Source organism: Semicossyphus pulcher, unplaced genomic scaffold (genome assembly GCF_022749685.1).
Source record: "Semicossyphus pulcher isolate SPU_LCO1_2020_fin unplaced genomic scaffold, fSemPul1.0.p SCAF_5, whole genome shotgun sequence".
NCBI classification, from domain to species: Eukaryota; Metazoa; Chordata; class Actinopteri; order Labriformes; family Labridae; genus Semicossyphus; species Semicossyphus pulcher.
In genome coordinates, this window is record NW_027211726.1 from 11,901,218 (window position 1) to 11,916,092 (window position 14,875).

The following is a 14,875-nucleotide window of genomic DNA, read 5'->3' on the forward strand; positions in this document are numbered from 1 at the left end:
GCAGTAAGGTGACATTTCTCTATGGACAAATTCATGCACTTGCTCTTTTACTCGAACAGCCAAGCAGGCAAAAGTCCAGTCATTCCTCCTCCCTTTCTTCTCCTCCCTCCTGTGTCTGTCTCATCTCTTTCTCCCCTCTCCTCCTCTCCTCCCTCACCGCAGAGCAGGGCCAATTAGAGAACATCCCATGTTCCTCCTTGGCTCAACCAAGACTCTCTCCAGGGCCGCTAATTAAACACAAACCTTCCCCCTTTCTGTCTCTCTCTCTCTCTCTCTCTCTCTGCACTGTCACCTCTCTCCATCTGCCTCACGTCCTCTTGCTCTCTCTCTGCTTCCTTCCCAGCAACCTCTTTCCATCAATTCACTCGTGTTTCCCTCTTTTCACAACCCTCGCCTGGCCCTTCATCCCTCGCCCTCTTTGCCTATTTGTCACGGTGGAGGTTTGATATTCACATTGGGACAGTCTTCAGAGTCAATCTGTACAAAGCGGCCGACTTGTTATTCTCTCTTGCTGGTGTTAACCATGCGCCCTGTGACCTCAGCCATGTACACTTTAGGAGAATGTCCAGATCTGACAGTGCTGCTCCTTTTTAACAACGTTCCTCTGAAACTACTCTCGCCCACCGTCCACAGCTGAGCCCGCTGGCTTGGCAACGTGTCAGTCAGTTCACACAGCGTGTAGATTTTGGCACGGAAAAACAGACGACATCTGTCATTGCCATATTTTTCTAGAATGGGCTCCATCCAAGAAACTTAATTAGCCAAAGATCCAGCCGTGGTGTTTATTCCCATTAAGCGCGGCTATTTGTTCTTTTTTTTTGGCTGCTTTGCAAACTCTCTTATAACCAGGGAGCTAGTTAGCGAGCCTTCTTGTTATTTCTCCTCTTACATTTACACAACTTGGAAGAAAACTTCAGACACTGCAAATGTTTTGTTATTGCATCATTTTCCTCCCCTCTATCACAGGAAAGAACACCCTGTTGAGCACTTTCTCTGCGTTAAAGGCTCCCCTAACGGCCTCCATAAAAGGAAGAAATATCTCATAAGAAAATCTTTCATTTTCAAGGCAAAACACAAGCAACAAGAGATTCCTGCCAACTGCAAAAGAACAGCGAGATGCTCATTCCGATTCAAGTGGTTCAAAGCGAATCCTTTCTTTTGACTGATGAGAGTAATTAGTCGTGATTTTCAGGGATGGACTACCTCCAGAAAACTACAAATTTTAATCTTCTGTTGAGGCGAGGTGATCCATCTTCTGGTCAGTCACACAGAATGAAAGTTTAGCGGAGGTTCCCAACCTGGGGGTGAGAACAACACATCATCTGCATAGAATTGTGTTATTTTTACAGATATTATCTCATCCTCGCCCCTGTCTTGTCAGGGGCGTGTCCAGTGGGTGGCCCGGGGTGGGATTGACCCGCTGTGAAATCTGATTGGCCACCCAGTTATCCTAAACTATGATTGGCTATCTTCTGTTCAGAGGCGGGACTTAAGTTTAAACCAATGACTGTATATAAAGATGGACGACACATCTCATACTACTCCCCCTACTCCCCCCATGATGGTTGCTGCCATCTTGCGCTGGTGACGTCATTTGGAGCCAGAGCTGCGCAGTAGAGATTGGCCACTTCCGCTAAACAAAAAACACACACTGAACTTACCGGAAAAAATACAGCAAAGATCCCGCCCGTCAGCGTATTTAACAGCAGAACAGCTTCTTGTGTTGGTCTGAAGCAGTTGTCACAGGTATGGAAACCTCAATGACTGTAGTGATCGTTTCAGTTACGTCTCCTCTCACCATTCCCCCTTTACTCTGCTTATCTGGAACAGACTGGTTGCAGGAGCTGTATTCGTCAACAGAGCTGTCAATCATCCAGCATCAAATAACTTGTCAGAAAAGTGAACACTTGGACATAAATCAGCATTATAAGAACTAACTAAAGTGACAGAAACCATGTTTGAGAAAAATGTATTTGACGTGTATTTTGATTTGATAGTTTGACTCAAGTCCCATCTGTTAACATGGAGGAGGCGGGCTTTATGACCTATACTGCAGCCAGTCAGCAGGGGGCGCTTGAAATTTGGCTTCACTTTTAGGGAGCTGTCATGTCGTCCATCTTTTTATACGGTCTATGGTTTGGACCAATTCTTTTGGCTGAGTTGCAAAAGGCTGTTTGTAACTTTTGTGACATTTCAATGTAGCAAATTTAATTTTTTCTGTACTTTATACTTTGACGTTTGGAGACACATCTTCTTTATGAGTCCTCAAAGATCAAAAGTTTAAATGTTGCCACCCTTTTGTGTTATTTTTTTAAATGAAAAAGACCACCTAACCTATACCTAAAACCTAAGGAACAAGACATGGTAAATATACATTTTTACGTGTTTGTGTGCACACATGCTTTATGCTAGTCCTGCATGGGCCACCCCTGCCTGGGTTAGGGTACCCCAGTCAAAGAGGTCTGGACACGCCCCTGGGTGTTGCTAAACACTACATATTTTTAAGCTATAACTTATTCAAAACAACAATCTAAGAAGGTAATAATCTTTATTTCTATCAACTATTGATGTTTGAATGAAAATGGAAGTATATTATAAACACTTACAAAACATGTAGTCCAATGTGGACATCTGATTTCATACAGGATTTCTGATGATGTCATCGACCGCAGTTGAACATTTTCATTTGCCGCTGCATCATTACTTATAAAAGTGCTGCCAGTGACGTCCAGTAAATAGACACATCCCAGAGGGCCGGGCGCGCGGAGAGATTGTTCGGGGTCTCACTTTGTCAACAATTGATTGATAAGAGGTTTTGTTTTCATGACGCCAACCAGATCACCAAACTCCCTCTCCCTCATTCAATCCCCGGCCCCTGGAGCAAAACTAATCCCAACTAAACTCCCGGGATTCCTCCCATCTCCCATCCCACTCCCCTTTTTTCTCACTCCCCCCCGTGTTCTGTCATTCCTGAAGTGGCACTAATCCTCCCCCCTTCCTCCTCCTCTCTTTTTTCTTCTCCTCTTTCCTCCCCCTTCGCGTTTTTATGATCTGTCGTTACCGGAGCAAAACTAATCTCCCCTCCCTCCTCGTTGCCTCTCATCCTCGCTCTTTCCTCTCCACTCCGGCTCCCTCTTCTTCCTCTGACACCCTACTGTTATTCACCTCAGACCATAACTGTATTTACCTCCCTCCCCTCCACAGTACATCTCTGCTACTCTCTACGGGCAGAGTTATATTGACAGCCGGGCCTTCGGAAAAAAGGCTGGGGTGAAAGCTGCCGCCATGTATGTGATGTTCTCCCTCCAAAACAGCTTACACAAATAGACTTCATCTGACACTTTGTATCCAGAGCTAGTAGCAGAAGGAAGAAGATGTACCATGTAATAGTGCTCTTCCACCTTTCAAACAGGAGACAGTGGCAGTGCAGAAGCAAAAAAAAAATTTCCCAGACTTACCTGCAGCCTCAGACAAAGTCTGACGTCTCTTTCATACACTCAGATACAGCCATAAATCCTGACAATACAGACATGTGTATTTGTATTAAAAGAGGCCCTGCAATTTCAGCCGAATCTCACCGACCATGGAGGGCGAATGGACGTAGAGAGAGCAGCTCATTCTTCACAGCTCTGCCACAAATGCGTCTATCTGCCGCAGCCGCATAATTACAGAGTTATCAGAGCCTTTCTCAGGTCCTCAGCTAGCGACAGCATATGAAAAGACCCCAATTAAGTAATTATCTCTAAAGGTAGAGCCTAATTCAGTCATTTGAGCTCCAAAGAAGCATTGAGAAGGAGACCACAGCGGCTGACAGCTAATTCAGAAAGTGGGGCTAAAAGCATTAAGGCTCAGATAAAAAATTGGAGAGGGCTTGTCATCGTGTAACAGTCTGAAAAAGTGAAATAGCAGCGCCGAAATGTCGGAAAAGATTACGGCTTTATATGCAAGCTGTGGGCAGCTTATCATGCATGTCCCTTCTTCCCTATAGTTCCCACTGCAGCTCTCACTCCTGGAGTTCAATTCACTTTAGTTCCTAGATATGCCGCTAATTTTTTTTAGCTCTCTGAAGGCTAAAAACTCAATAAAGCACTCGTTCTTTTCGTACTGCTGTTTAATAGCAGCTAAACGCTGCTGTCATTTTTACAATTAGTTTCTCACACCTTCGCTCTTATCACTGTCTGTCTCCGACACTCTCCCTGATGTGAGAAGTCCTCCTCCTAAACACCGTCCTCTCATTGTAATGATCCTCACAAAACAACACAGCACTTACCAACACGCGGCAATGTATGAATCAAGAGGAGAAATTGTTGCACATTTGCACATTTTTAACACCAATCTGCCGCGTTGGCTTTGTGTTCTGCAGGCAGCAGAGGTACGCATGTTGTCTACTGAAGTATAAGTAAGGATAATTGGTTAGAGTTAAAGACTCTACTGATTCAACTTCTTTACCAAAGGACAAGTTAAAAGTTCAGTCAATGTAAAAAGGTTTTCCTCTGAACAACACTGTACCGGTTGTTTCTGTAGCTAGCAGAAACCTCGCGTCATATTTGGAAGATTACAAAATATTAACGTTGTCCACCATGTCTTTTTTTTTGTTGGCATATTTGCCATGTTGCGTATGTGCTCATGTCCGGTCAAAATCTTGATGTGAGGAAGGCGTGGTGCAGTGATGAAAACAAATCAATCCACTTTATTTCCCTCAACTGCATTCAAGCTTAAGTAATGAGCCTGTTTGGAAAACATAGGGAGTATAAACAGGGCCGGAGCTGACTTATGCAGGGGTGGCATAAGTATGTGTCCACACCAATGACACGACTCCATCTACTCTAATAGTACAAAACAGAAGCCAAAATAGCCCCCATGATAGGCGCTGCCATCTTACACTGGTGACGTTTTTTGGAGTCAGAGCTGAGCAGTAAAGATTGGCGGGTGGAGCCACTTCTGCTAACCAAAGCACACACTTAACTTACCGAAAAAGAACCCAGCAAGGATCCCGCAAATCAGCGCAGAACAGCTTCTTGTGTTGGTCTGAAGCAGACGTTCACAGATATGGAAACTTCAATGACTGTAGTGATTGTTTTAGTTACGTCTCCTCTCGTCGTTCCTCCTCTACTCTGCTAATCCGGAACAGATCGGCTGCAGGAGCCGTATTGGTCAACAGAGCTGTCAATCAGACAGCATCAAATAACTAATTAAAAATAAACTTGTCAGAAAAATAAACTTGGACGTAAATCAGCATAAGAACTAACTATAATGACAGAAACCATGTTTGATAAACATTTATTTGTTGTGTATTTTGATTTTATAGTTTGACTCATGTCCCATCTGTTAACATGGAGGAGGCGGGCTTTATGACCTAAACTGCAGCCAGTCAGCAGGGGGCGCTCAAAATGTTTTGGCTTCACTTTTAGGGAGCTGTCACGTCGTCCACCTTTTTATACAGTCTGTGGTCCAGAGTAACAATTTAAAGAACAAATAAAAGGAAATGTGCCACATTAAAATGCAAAGAAAGATACGAGCAGCCTGTGCAACACAATGTAAACATAAGTCCCGCCTCTGACAAGGCAAATAGCCAATCAAAGTTTAGGGGCATTAGTGGATTTTGGAGGGGCACCAGGGGTTGCCAATTAAATTTCAAGGGGGGCCCTGGCCACCCCTCTGGATCCAGCCCTGAGTATAAAGTAGAGATATTTTATAAAAATGTAGGAGGTGAAAATTACATACTCAAGTACAAATACCTGACAACTCTTCTAAAGCACAACAAAGTATTGTGTATTCCTTTGTGTCCCACCTCAGTTTAATGACAAAGATTTGTACGTGCAAATCTTCAATGACATTTTTCAGCCGCATATTTCGCCTAAATAAAGTCGTCCACAGCTATTGAATGTGAGTTTCCGAGAGACGACAGTGCTGCTGCCGTGGTCTGCTTTATTATGTCCTGAGCTCTCTGTGTCTCACAGATGTATCAATCTCAATTGTCTGCGTTATATTGTTTGTCAAAGTGTCAACACTACTGCGGCAAAGTGAAATGATTGACGACTCGACTGCCTCCTCGCCTCTTGAGCTTACCGTATAGGAAGGAAGTGACAATTGCAGTTGTGCCTGCTAACTTTGTGTTGTGCTGCCGTACATTAGAGCTGTATGTTAGAGAGCGGCTGACATGGTGTATTTGTCTGGTGGATGTGGAGCTCGAGCCGTGCTGAGGGTCTTTTTATTTCAACAACAGAGCTCTGGCTCGCCCCGACAATAATCAACACGATGATAGCCAGACATATTGCGATGCATTATTCATTTTTTGTCTGTGTGTGATTACCCGCTACCATTTGACAACCATCACACTCCAAATGTGTTTGGATTACACGCAGCGAGGAGTGAAAAGGGGAAAATGGTTCATGTATTGCCGATCTATCATGCAAAGAGGGTCTTTTTCAGCAGCGAGGGGATAGAAGTAAAGATTCACAGACTCGCTGGGAGTATAGTTCATGAACACAAGGCTCTACTTTGACACAATGTCGTTCTTGAGGGAGGATAAGTAGCCTCACGAGTGGTCAATAAGTCAGACAGTGCTCCATTATCCACACAGATAAATCCACCGTGCCAAAGCAATTCATAACGTTTGAGTTGTGTGGGCTCATTTAACCATTTCCATTGATTACTGTCATTTTGGATGTGTGTTGCCGTCATGGGGCCTGAATGGAGAGGCTACTTAAGACTCGAAACACTGATCAATAGCACAGTCTCCAGCTCCAGACGGCATCTCGCACATCAAGGCCATGTGGAAGTCCTCCTCCATCCCTCCCTCCTCCGGCTGGATCGATACGCCATGCATACGCACAATCACAGGCACTCCATTTGCTTCCAACATCCCATCAACAGGTGCAGTTTAATACGCCTCATTTATACAAGTGAGTCATCGAATCGGCGCCGGATTGAGCCGCCTTGTTCTACATAAAGAGAGAAGTCGGGCGCTTCGACCGCCGCTCGCCAGGGCAAGAAATATACTTATGTTTAAAAGAGCCCTGAAGGATCTGCCAAGGTCGAAAATCAAGATAAAGCGCTCGGTCGATCCTCCAATTGATTTATAACCCACCTTTCTCAAAGAGCTCCTGAAAATACATGAGCCAGTGCCACCGTGTTAAAGGCTGATTTCATTTTGAGCCTTATTTCATCCAAATCCAAACACATGGTTGGATAATATTTCTGTTAGCCTTTAAGCTAGCTCCAGGGAATGATGGAGGGGAAACTAAGAGACCCTTAAGCGCAGTGTAAGGTGTTTACAGTGCAGCATTATACAGACAGGCAGCTTGACCCCTGCTGCTGATATCGACAGGCGATACTGATTTTACTCCTCTTGCATTCAGCGTGCTGTTAGCAATCCCAACAGGACCGGCTAACGAAAGAGCTCTCGCTGCCAATCTCAATATCCTTTTTCAATAAGGCCAACTCATAGAAGAACTCTTCGACAAACACAAAGTCCAGCGAGTGGAGTCTGTGAGGTGAGATCAATACAGCTAACCGGCTACACGCCCGTGACCAAACATCTTAAAATCGGTATCACCAGAGGTGCCAGCGTCGCTCCTCAGACCGGATCAATGCTTGACCGGCTGACTCCATTAGAGGAGCTTTTTATCAACAGGAGTGACTGGAGGAGGTGCAGGATTTAACCTCTTGCAGGAGGTTTCAGTCGTACTTAAGAGGATGAACTCATTAAAGATGGTGCTGGAGCTCCGGCTTGTTTACAGCTTTAAGCTTCGACCAGCGTTCAGTGAAAACAAGGACAGGATGAGGAAACGGTAAGCCTGCCAGAAAACGGATTAAGCCGAATTTTAATCCCTTATTGGTAACCCCCTCGCTAATTTTATAGTCAAGAATTCCCACCAGATCCGCTTTGGTTTGACGTGCAGTCTTAGGGGGGTCACAGTGTCTGATTCACTGCATGAAAAATCAAAGAGTTGGCTTTGGGAGAATCAGTTTTGTGTTTGGCATGGCAGAAATTTTTGGTTTGCTGTCTTGCGGTCCGTTTCCATGGTGCAATTTGCCACATGGCTGCTGCTGCTAAAAAAGATCTGTTACAAACTGTGGGGAGCTCGTTTTAATATCATTCAAGTTTAATTTAACATTTCGTTGTTAATTGTAGTCTTGACTGAGACTCTGTCGCACAAAAGAGAGACTGTGTTGTCAGTATCTTCCGCCATCCTGCAGCCACATTTTTATTCTAATATTCCTTCCTACTAGAATTGAACAAAGTTTAAAGGCATTTATTGTGTTTTGTCATCTTTTTTGATTAAACAAATCCAAGCAGATGTTCTGTGCTCACTTTGTCTGACAGCCCGATTAAATGTTGAGTTGACATGCCGCACAAAAAGAACAAGAAGCCAGTGTTACACGCTAGAATCTTCAATGCTAACTTAAAGCTGCCCTAATCCATTTTTTAATCAACAATATATCAAGTTACTCTGAGTACTGTAAAGTTGTTGCTCATATAGACAACGACATTCAACTCTTTTGTAGGGGTAGGGTCATCATTTAGTAACACTAGATTTCTTAAACCAATACAAGCTAAGTTTGCCTCGTGTGAAGCACTTTAAGTATTTTGCTGGTCACGCTGAAGTACACTCCACTCAGTTTGAGGTGAGGGAGGACAAAACCACTTACTGCGAATATTTTTGGTGCGTGGTTTGGCCCCGAAAACCTCCGAGTAAATTCTGCCGAGCATTGTGGTGCTTCAGATTAAATTTACAGTGACTACAGGATTCAGAAAAACCTCAGAATGAAAAAACTGAGACCCCTGAGCGATGACATTTTGTACAAATATGTTACCACTATGACTCAGCATTTTACAGCATTGCTACGGTTCATCAACATTAACGTGGTGTTGAACAGGCCTCCTGGGAAGTTTAATTCATGTCCTCATTAATCCTCTCGCACTAATTCACTATAAAATAACACCTTTTAAAAACTACACTTGAACTAAAATTGTTTCATATCTTACCTGATAAAACTGCATGAATAATGTCCCTCATGAGATACAGTATTTTGTCATTACAGTGATTGAAACGTTACTTATTCTACGTGACATTTGGGCCCCATTTGGTATCAGCATGTGGTTATGTGATCAGATCACAAGTAGACAGCCTTAAAGACCCCCTCCAGTGAAAATCAAGTGTTTAACTTTGTAAACATCTCCATGTGGTGTTCTTCATGTGCTACAAGACATATCAGAAACAACATCAGCAGTCATCTCCATGGCTGGGCCTGTCTGCTTTTAAACTGCAGTGTACCAAGGACAGGCTGAACAACACGTTTTTTGATTGGCAGGTTTGTGATGTCACAAACCTAAGGAGCCAATCCCATTAATGGACGTGGTGACGCTATGCATATTATTATGTGCAACCTATGGCAACCACTTTGGCGATGCGCGATCCAGCTGTAACCGTCTTCGTAATTAACATAACTCACTAATGACTGCTAACGTTAACGTTACTACTGCTAATCACTACATTTCAAGCTAGCTAGGTTTCAACAAATTGCCACTAAACAATGGCAGAGACGTGTTTTGTTTTCGCGACAGAGGGGACAGTTGGAAATTTGCATAGTGGGCGGGGCCTATGCAGATTCAGGAATTTTTAATGAGGGAGAAGGAGGAGATGCCTTGGGAGGATTTTTACAAGAAAATACATTTTATAGGTCTGAAAACATGACTGGAGCTGGTCTTTAACTACAGGTGTGAACACATACAGTATACAGACATCATGATCTTTTTGTTGTAATAGTTACACAGTACTTAAAGCCTGTTTAAAAGGTAAAAACAGCTTGTGACAAAGGTCATATTAAGATTCACAGAGGAGCCCCCGAGCTGTCACAGTGAGCGACGCTCCGTTTCATTTCGTGGGGGAAATAATGCATCACATGTCTGAAGCTCACAGCGGGGATTCTTCACATATCGCATTAAGACTTGAAACAAGTTATTTCCCATTTCTTTTTGTCTTCTATAATGTGCTCAGCCGTGCGCCTTCGCCTCCGGACGGATCCCACCAAGAGCTTTGATTTAATATATGACGCTCATTTTAGCCAGAATTGCCCTTCTGGCCCTGAAGGTCTCACGTCGTGTGTCTGCGAGGGTGGCGGATCATTTCATATTTCCATTGTCCCGACAGTATCAGCCTGACGCGGATCGCTAAATCACATTAACTAAATTATAAATTGTGTGGAATGTATTATTCAAAGATTAATTTATCTCGGACAGTTTGTTGTTTCACAGAATATTAACCTTAGAATGAATTGTGGTTTTTTTGTGTATGCTTTGATAGATTAGTCTTATAAATTATTTCTCGCTGTTCATTTTTAGAGAATGATTCACTGGACGGACTAATGGAGCAATTTTGGGCTCTTTGTTCCATCAGCCGTCTCTCAAACAGCAGCTCTCTCTCTTCTTCACTCTGTATCAAACTTGGCTTCCTTTTAGAAGGCGTCCCGCTGAGCCCAAGACACCCAGACATAAATACCCCTTCTCGCCAGAGCACTTTCCATCTCCCCGTCTGACCTTCTTTCTCTCTCCCTCAATGTCTTTCTCCCTTTTTGTATTCCTTTTCCTTTCACGTCTCTCTCTGCTACCTGCTCCTGTAAAGACTTCCCCTCTGCCCTGCCCGGCTTTGTCTCTTTGTGTCTCACCTTCTTTTATCAGCGTAAAATTTCCCTCCGTTTTTTCTCTCCTCTGGTCCGTAAACGAGCACATCTTCATATTCACTTATCCTCGATCACATTTTCCTCTCACCGCTTTTCATTTCACTTTAGATTTATCGCATACCTGCTAAACTTAATAACACTTCAGAGCTCTTTTGGAAATTCTCTTTATTGAATTGGAGGAACAATGTCAATTTTCAACACTAAAGTAGAACAGTGATACAGAAGCCACGTCTCTTTGTCTCCATGATTTTGTTTCAGAATTTAGAATCCGAAACACAGAATTTAAATTACAATCAATTCTAGTTTTCTAGTTTTTCAGGCTCATATATATTTGTTTAAATTTAAGTAAAGATGTATAAGACTACCTCTCATCAAGTTTAAAAGACTGTTTACATGAACGTGAAAACACGTTTTAGAATGGACTTTAAAACTTAAAGGAGCAGGAAAAAGCCACTGTCAGTAAAAGCTGGTGTTCTCTGTAATCGATAGAAGCAATAATATTTGAAATTGGTGCAATAGCTGTGGAGAAAGTCGTACAAACAGCTTGTGGTTTCGCCCATTCTACATTCCTACAACACCCAGCATGCAGTGCGCCCCTCCCTCTGAAAGGAGCGGTCCAGTGAGAGACGCTGGAGTGAAATACGACAGTCTCGCTGCAGGCAATGTCTCAGAGCGGTACAGAATTTGAAATACGACGAGAATATTCCGGTGGATCGTCTAAGAAATCTTCAGGTCTGCAGTCTACATTTCAAACCTGACGATTTTGAACGCGACATGACATCGGAGGCGGGCGTCCTAGATTGAGGAAGCGTATATATTACATCTGGCCTCCGCCAGATGACGCGTTTTATGTCGTCTGGCGGAGGTTTTCCAGGGCCCATTGGAGAAGCGGATAGCGTCCTCCAAAGCCACAGAGCGAAATTGCATTTTTTTCCAACCAAAATGGCATTAGCTCCCCATAACAGCATGATAGAACTGAGGTTGAAAATCAGCGCACTGGCCCTTTAAGAATTAGCATCTTAAGCCCAGTCTTTACACCTGGTCTTAGCGAAATGTGCATATTTAAACACTCATGCGTCTTCAGCTATTGACTAGCAGCATCCGTTGCCAGGAAACATTGCTATCAATCTCTTGTAGGCAATCATTTCTAATTTTAAACGTTACATTGGATCAAAGAAAAAGACATTATAGCGACCTCAAGTAAAGAAAATGAGCAGAGCCAGACAGCTGGCACAAGAATGTGCTGACTTCCAAGCAGTTAAATATGATAACAAAGAAGCAGAGTAGGAGACATAACAGAGGCCATAAGTGATCGTTCAGATCCAGACAGTGATGTACAGAAAAGGTGCAAATATTACATCCGTTTTTAACACCAAGGTGTCCTTTGGAGCGTTTGTTCCTTTTTGCTCATGAAAAATGAAGGTGAACTCTTTAAGGTAAAAGAGAAAAGCTTCTCTTTGACTCACATACAGTAAAAGTCAGAAAGCTCGAAGACATCTGAGATATTTTTATTTGAATGATTTTTAGGGAAAATCTACAGAATTTCACGAGAAAATGGAAAAAATTTCATGCCTCTGTGGCGCCAACAGCTGTGGCTACATGAACACGTTCTCAGGTTGTCCATCCGTCCGCCTCTACCACAAAATCTCTTCAAATTTGAAACATTAATTGACTTGAAGTATTTGGTGGTTAAAGGTCAAAGGTCAGGATGGCTGTGATCTCTCAAAGTAGTTTATGACCCAAAAAAATAATTCACAAAATATTAGTGTCAAAGAAATTAATAGAATAAATGATGAAGTGACCATTTTTTTACCAACAGGTCAAAGGTCAACTTCACTGTTAAATTATAATGTTGTGTAAAGACACATTTCTGACCATTTTTGTTAACGTGACACGTCAGGAACACCTGGAGGGAATTTCTTCAAATGTGGCCTAAACGACCACTTGGACTTAAGGAAGTTAAAAGGTCACGGTGACCTCACGTCCATCCACTTCTCATGCAGGCGATAGTTAGGGAACGTCTGTAGGTGGTTTTAATTTCATCTCATTTATTTTTATTTTTGTATCCGTCCAAGAGACCACCTCAATCTGCAGTCGATCGCCCCGTGTTCCTTATTATTATTGTGCTGCGACCTTTCCTGTTACATGTAGGCCAGCAACTCCATGCGGCAGCCCCGGGCTCGACTCCCACCCTTGGCCATTCCCGTTTCCAACACTATCCACAGTCCTCCGTCTCTCAGTAAAGGCATAAAAGGCCAAAAAAAAGATCCTAAAAAAATGTAGGCCGACTTATCTACGGTGCAGAAGCGTATTGCATTCACTTGAGAAAAAAAATCTGCCCTGTTTTTCCAAATTACGGGATAATTATCTCAGAATTACGAGAAAGGTTTTCATGAAAGAAAAAATTCTGCTGTTTTTTCTGAATTAATGAGATACTTGAAAACCCTGCGAGAGGCTCTCACGTCTCACACACACCAAGGTTGCTGCTGCTGCTGATCAGCTTGACTAACAACAATACATTTATATTACTGAAAGACTCCCAGTGTCTCAACTCCAGACCAAAATAAAACAGGATTAAACCCAACAGGCGGGACCTGCTTGCTTTCATAAAATCTTTCGTGTGATGAGCGCGAATCGCCGGATTTTGAGGTTTATCACTAATTCAGAAAAACAGATTTCTTTTCCTCAAGTGAATGCAATACACTTCTGTACAATTGTTCTGTTTTTAGGGAAAATTAGTCACTTTTTTTAAATACACAAATACATCCTTCATCGCCCGTCTCAGCCACAGCTTTACTGTCATACTGAGGGAAACACACCTGGGCTGATGTTAACTAGACAGGTTTCAGGAGGCGGACGACACGCAGCCGGTAATTCTAGTTTCTGTTGTGCAGCAGTTTGTTGTTTTCTCTGCTGATCGTCTTGTAACCTTTAAAGAGGAATGAAACAACTAGTCAGGAAAATTTCAGAACAAAATCTTTGATTTTTATCATCTCTTAAAAAAAATGTTTAAATAACACTTTGGAAACTTATTTAAAAAATGCTAATTGTTATACATGGGTGAAAATAAATGCATCTTGAGCTCCATGGGGGGATTTAATTTCTTATATTTATAGATATTCAATCATTTAAGCTTTGTCTTATTTGTTTTGACAAATCACACATTCAAAAGACGTCACCGTTAAGTATTATAATTGGAATTTGTGCTATTTTATGACATTTCGCAGACCAAACATGCCTCGTTTAATGACAATGATCTGACGCTCGAACGATGATAGAAATTAGTGTTGGCTGCAGCTGCAGCTTAAACCACTGGACGCTGGTTCAGGGTGAAACATCCTCTGACTGCATTACATCTCTTACTTGAAAATAAGCACGGAAATATTAATGTAGGTGATAAATGCGGACGCTGTATATTTTCAATAAAAGGTCATCGCTCTCATGAACTGCTTCATTATTTTGCTGCACCTGGCTGTCCTGTAAATACAGTCGCAGATTAAGGTTAGCATTTACCTTTTAAGGCTCCAACAGGAAGCAATTTTCAGCATGATTCACCGATACCTCTGGCAGACGCTCAAGCTCTTTTTCCACCTTAAGGCGTCAAACATCTTATTCTGCCCAGCACACATCGCTGGATCTCAGCAGGAGGCTCAGATTGCTGACCATCACAGCCTAGTGATTACCTCGGCAACATCCACCAGAAATAGTCAGAAATCTCCCTGTGATTCACAACATATTTTCTTTCCTCCATTACCCATGACTTTGAAAAGTGTGCAGTTACTACCCACCGAGTCTGACTGTCCCCACGAGCCCTGTCTGCACCCACTGTCGAGCTGTGCGCGTCGAGGACACTCGCTTTTGTTCGACAGAAGCATCGGATGATGGACGCGTTTGAACCAATGTGGTGTAGGCAAATAGAAAGTGTCACATTTGGTTTAAGTGGAACTCGGGGGCACGCGTGTTTTGTTTACATTTGTGTTCAAAGCAGCATGTATGCAAAAAGCAAACTGAGCTCATGTAGATGTCCCCTCCCTTTCTGGTGCTGTGCTGCACTGCCCTCCACAGGCCACAGTGTGAAAGTTCAGGTGAAGGCTTATCAGAGTTTTTGATGTCCTTTGCTTCTGCATTAAACCGTTTCATGTCTTTGATTTGTCTCCTTTGATGTTTACACTCAACAGAAGTTACATTT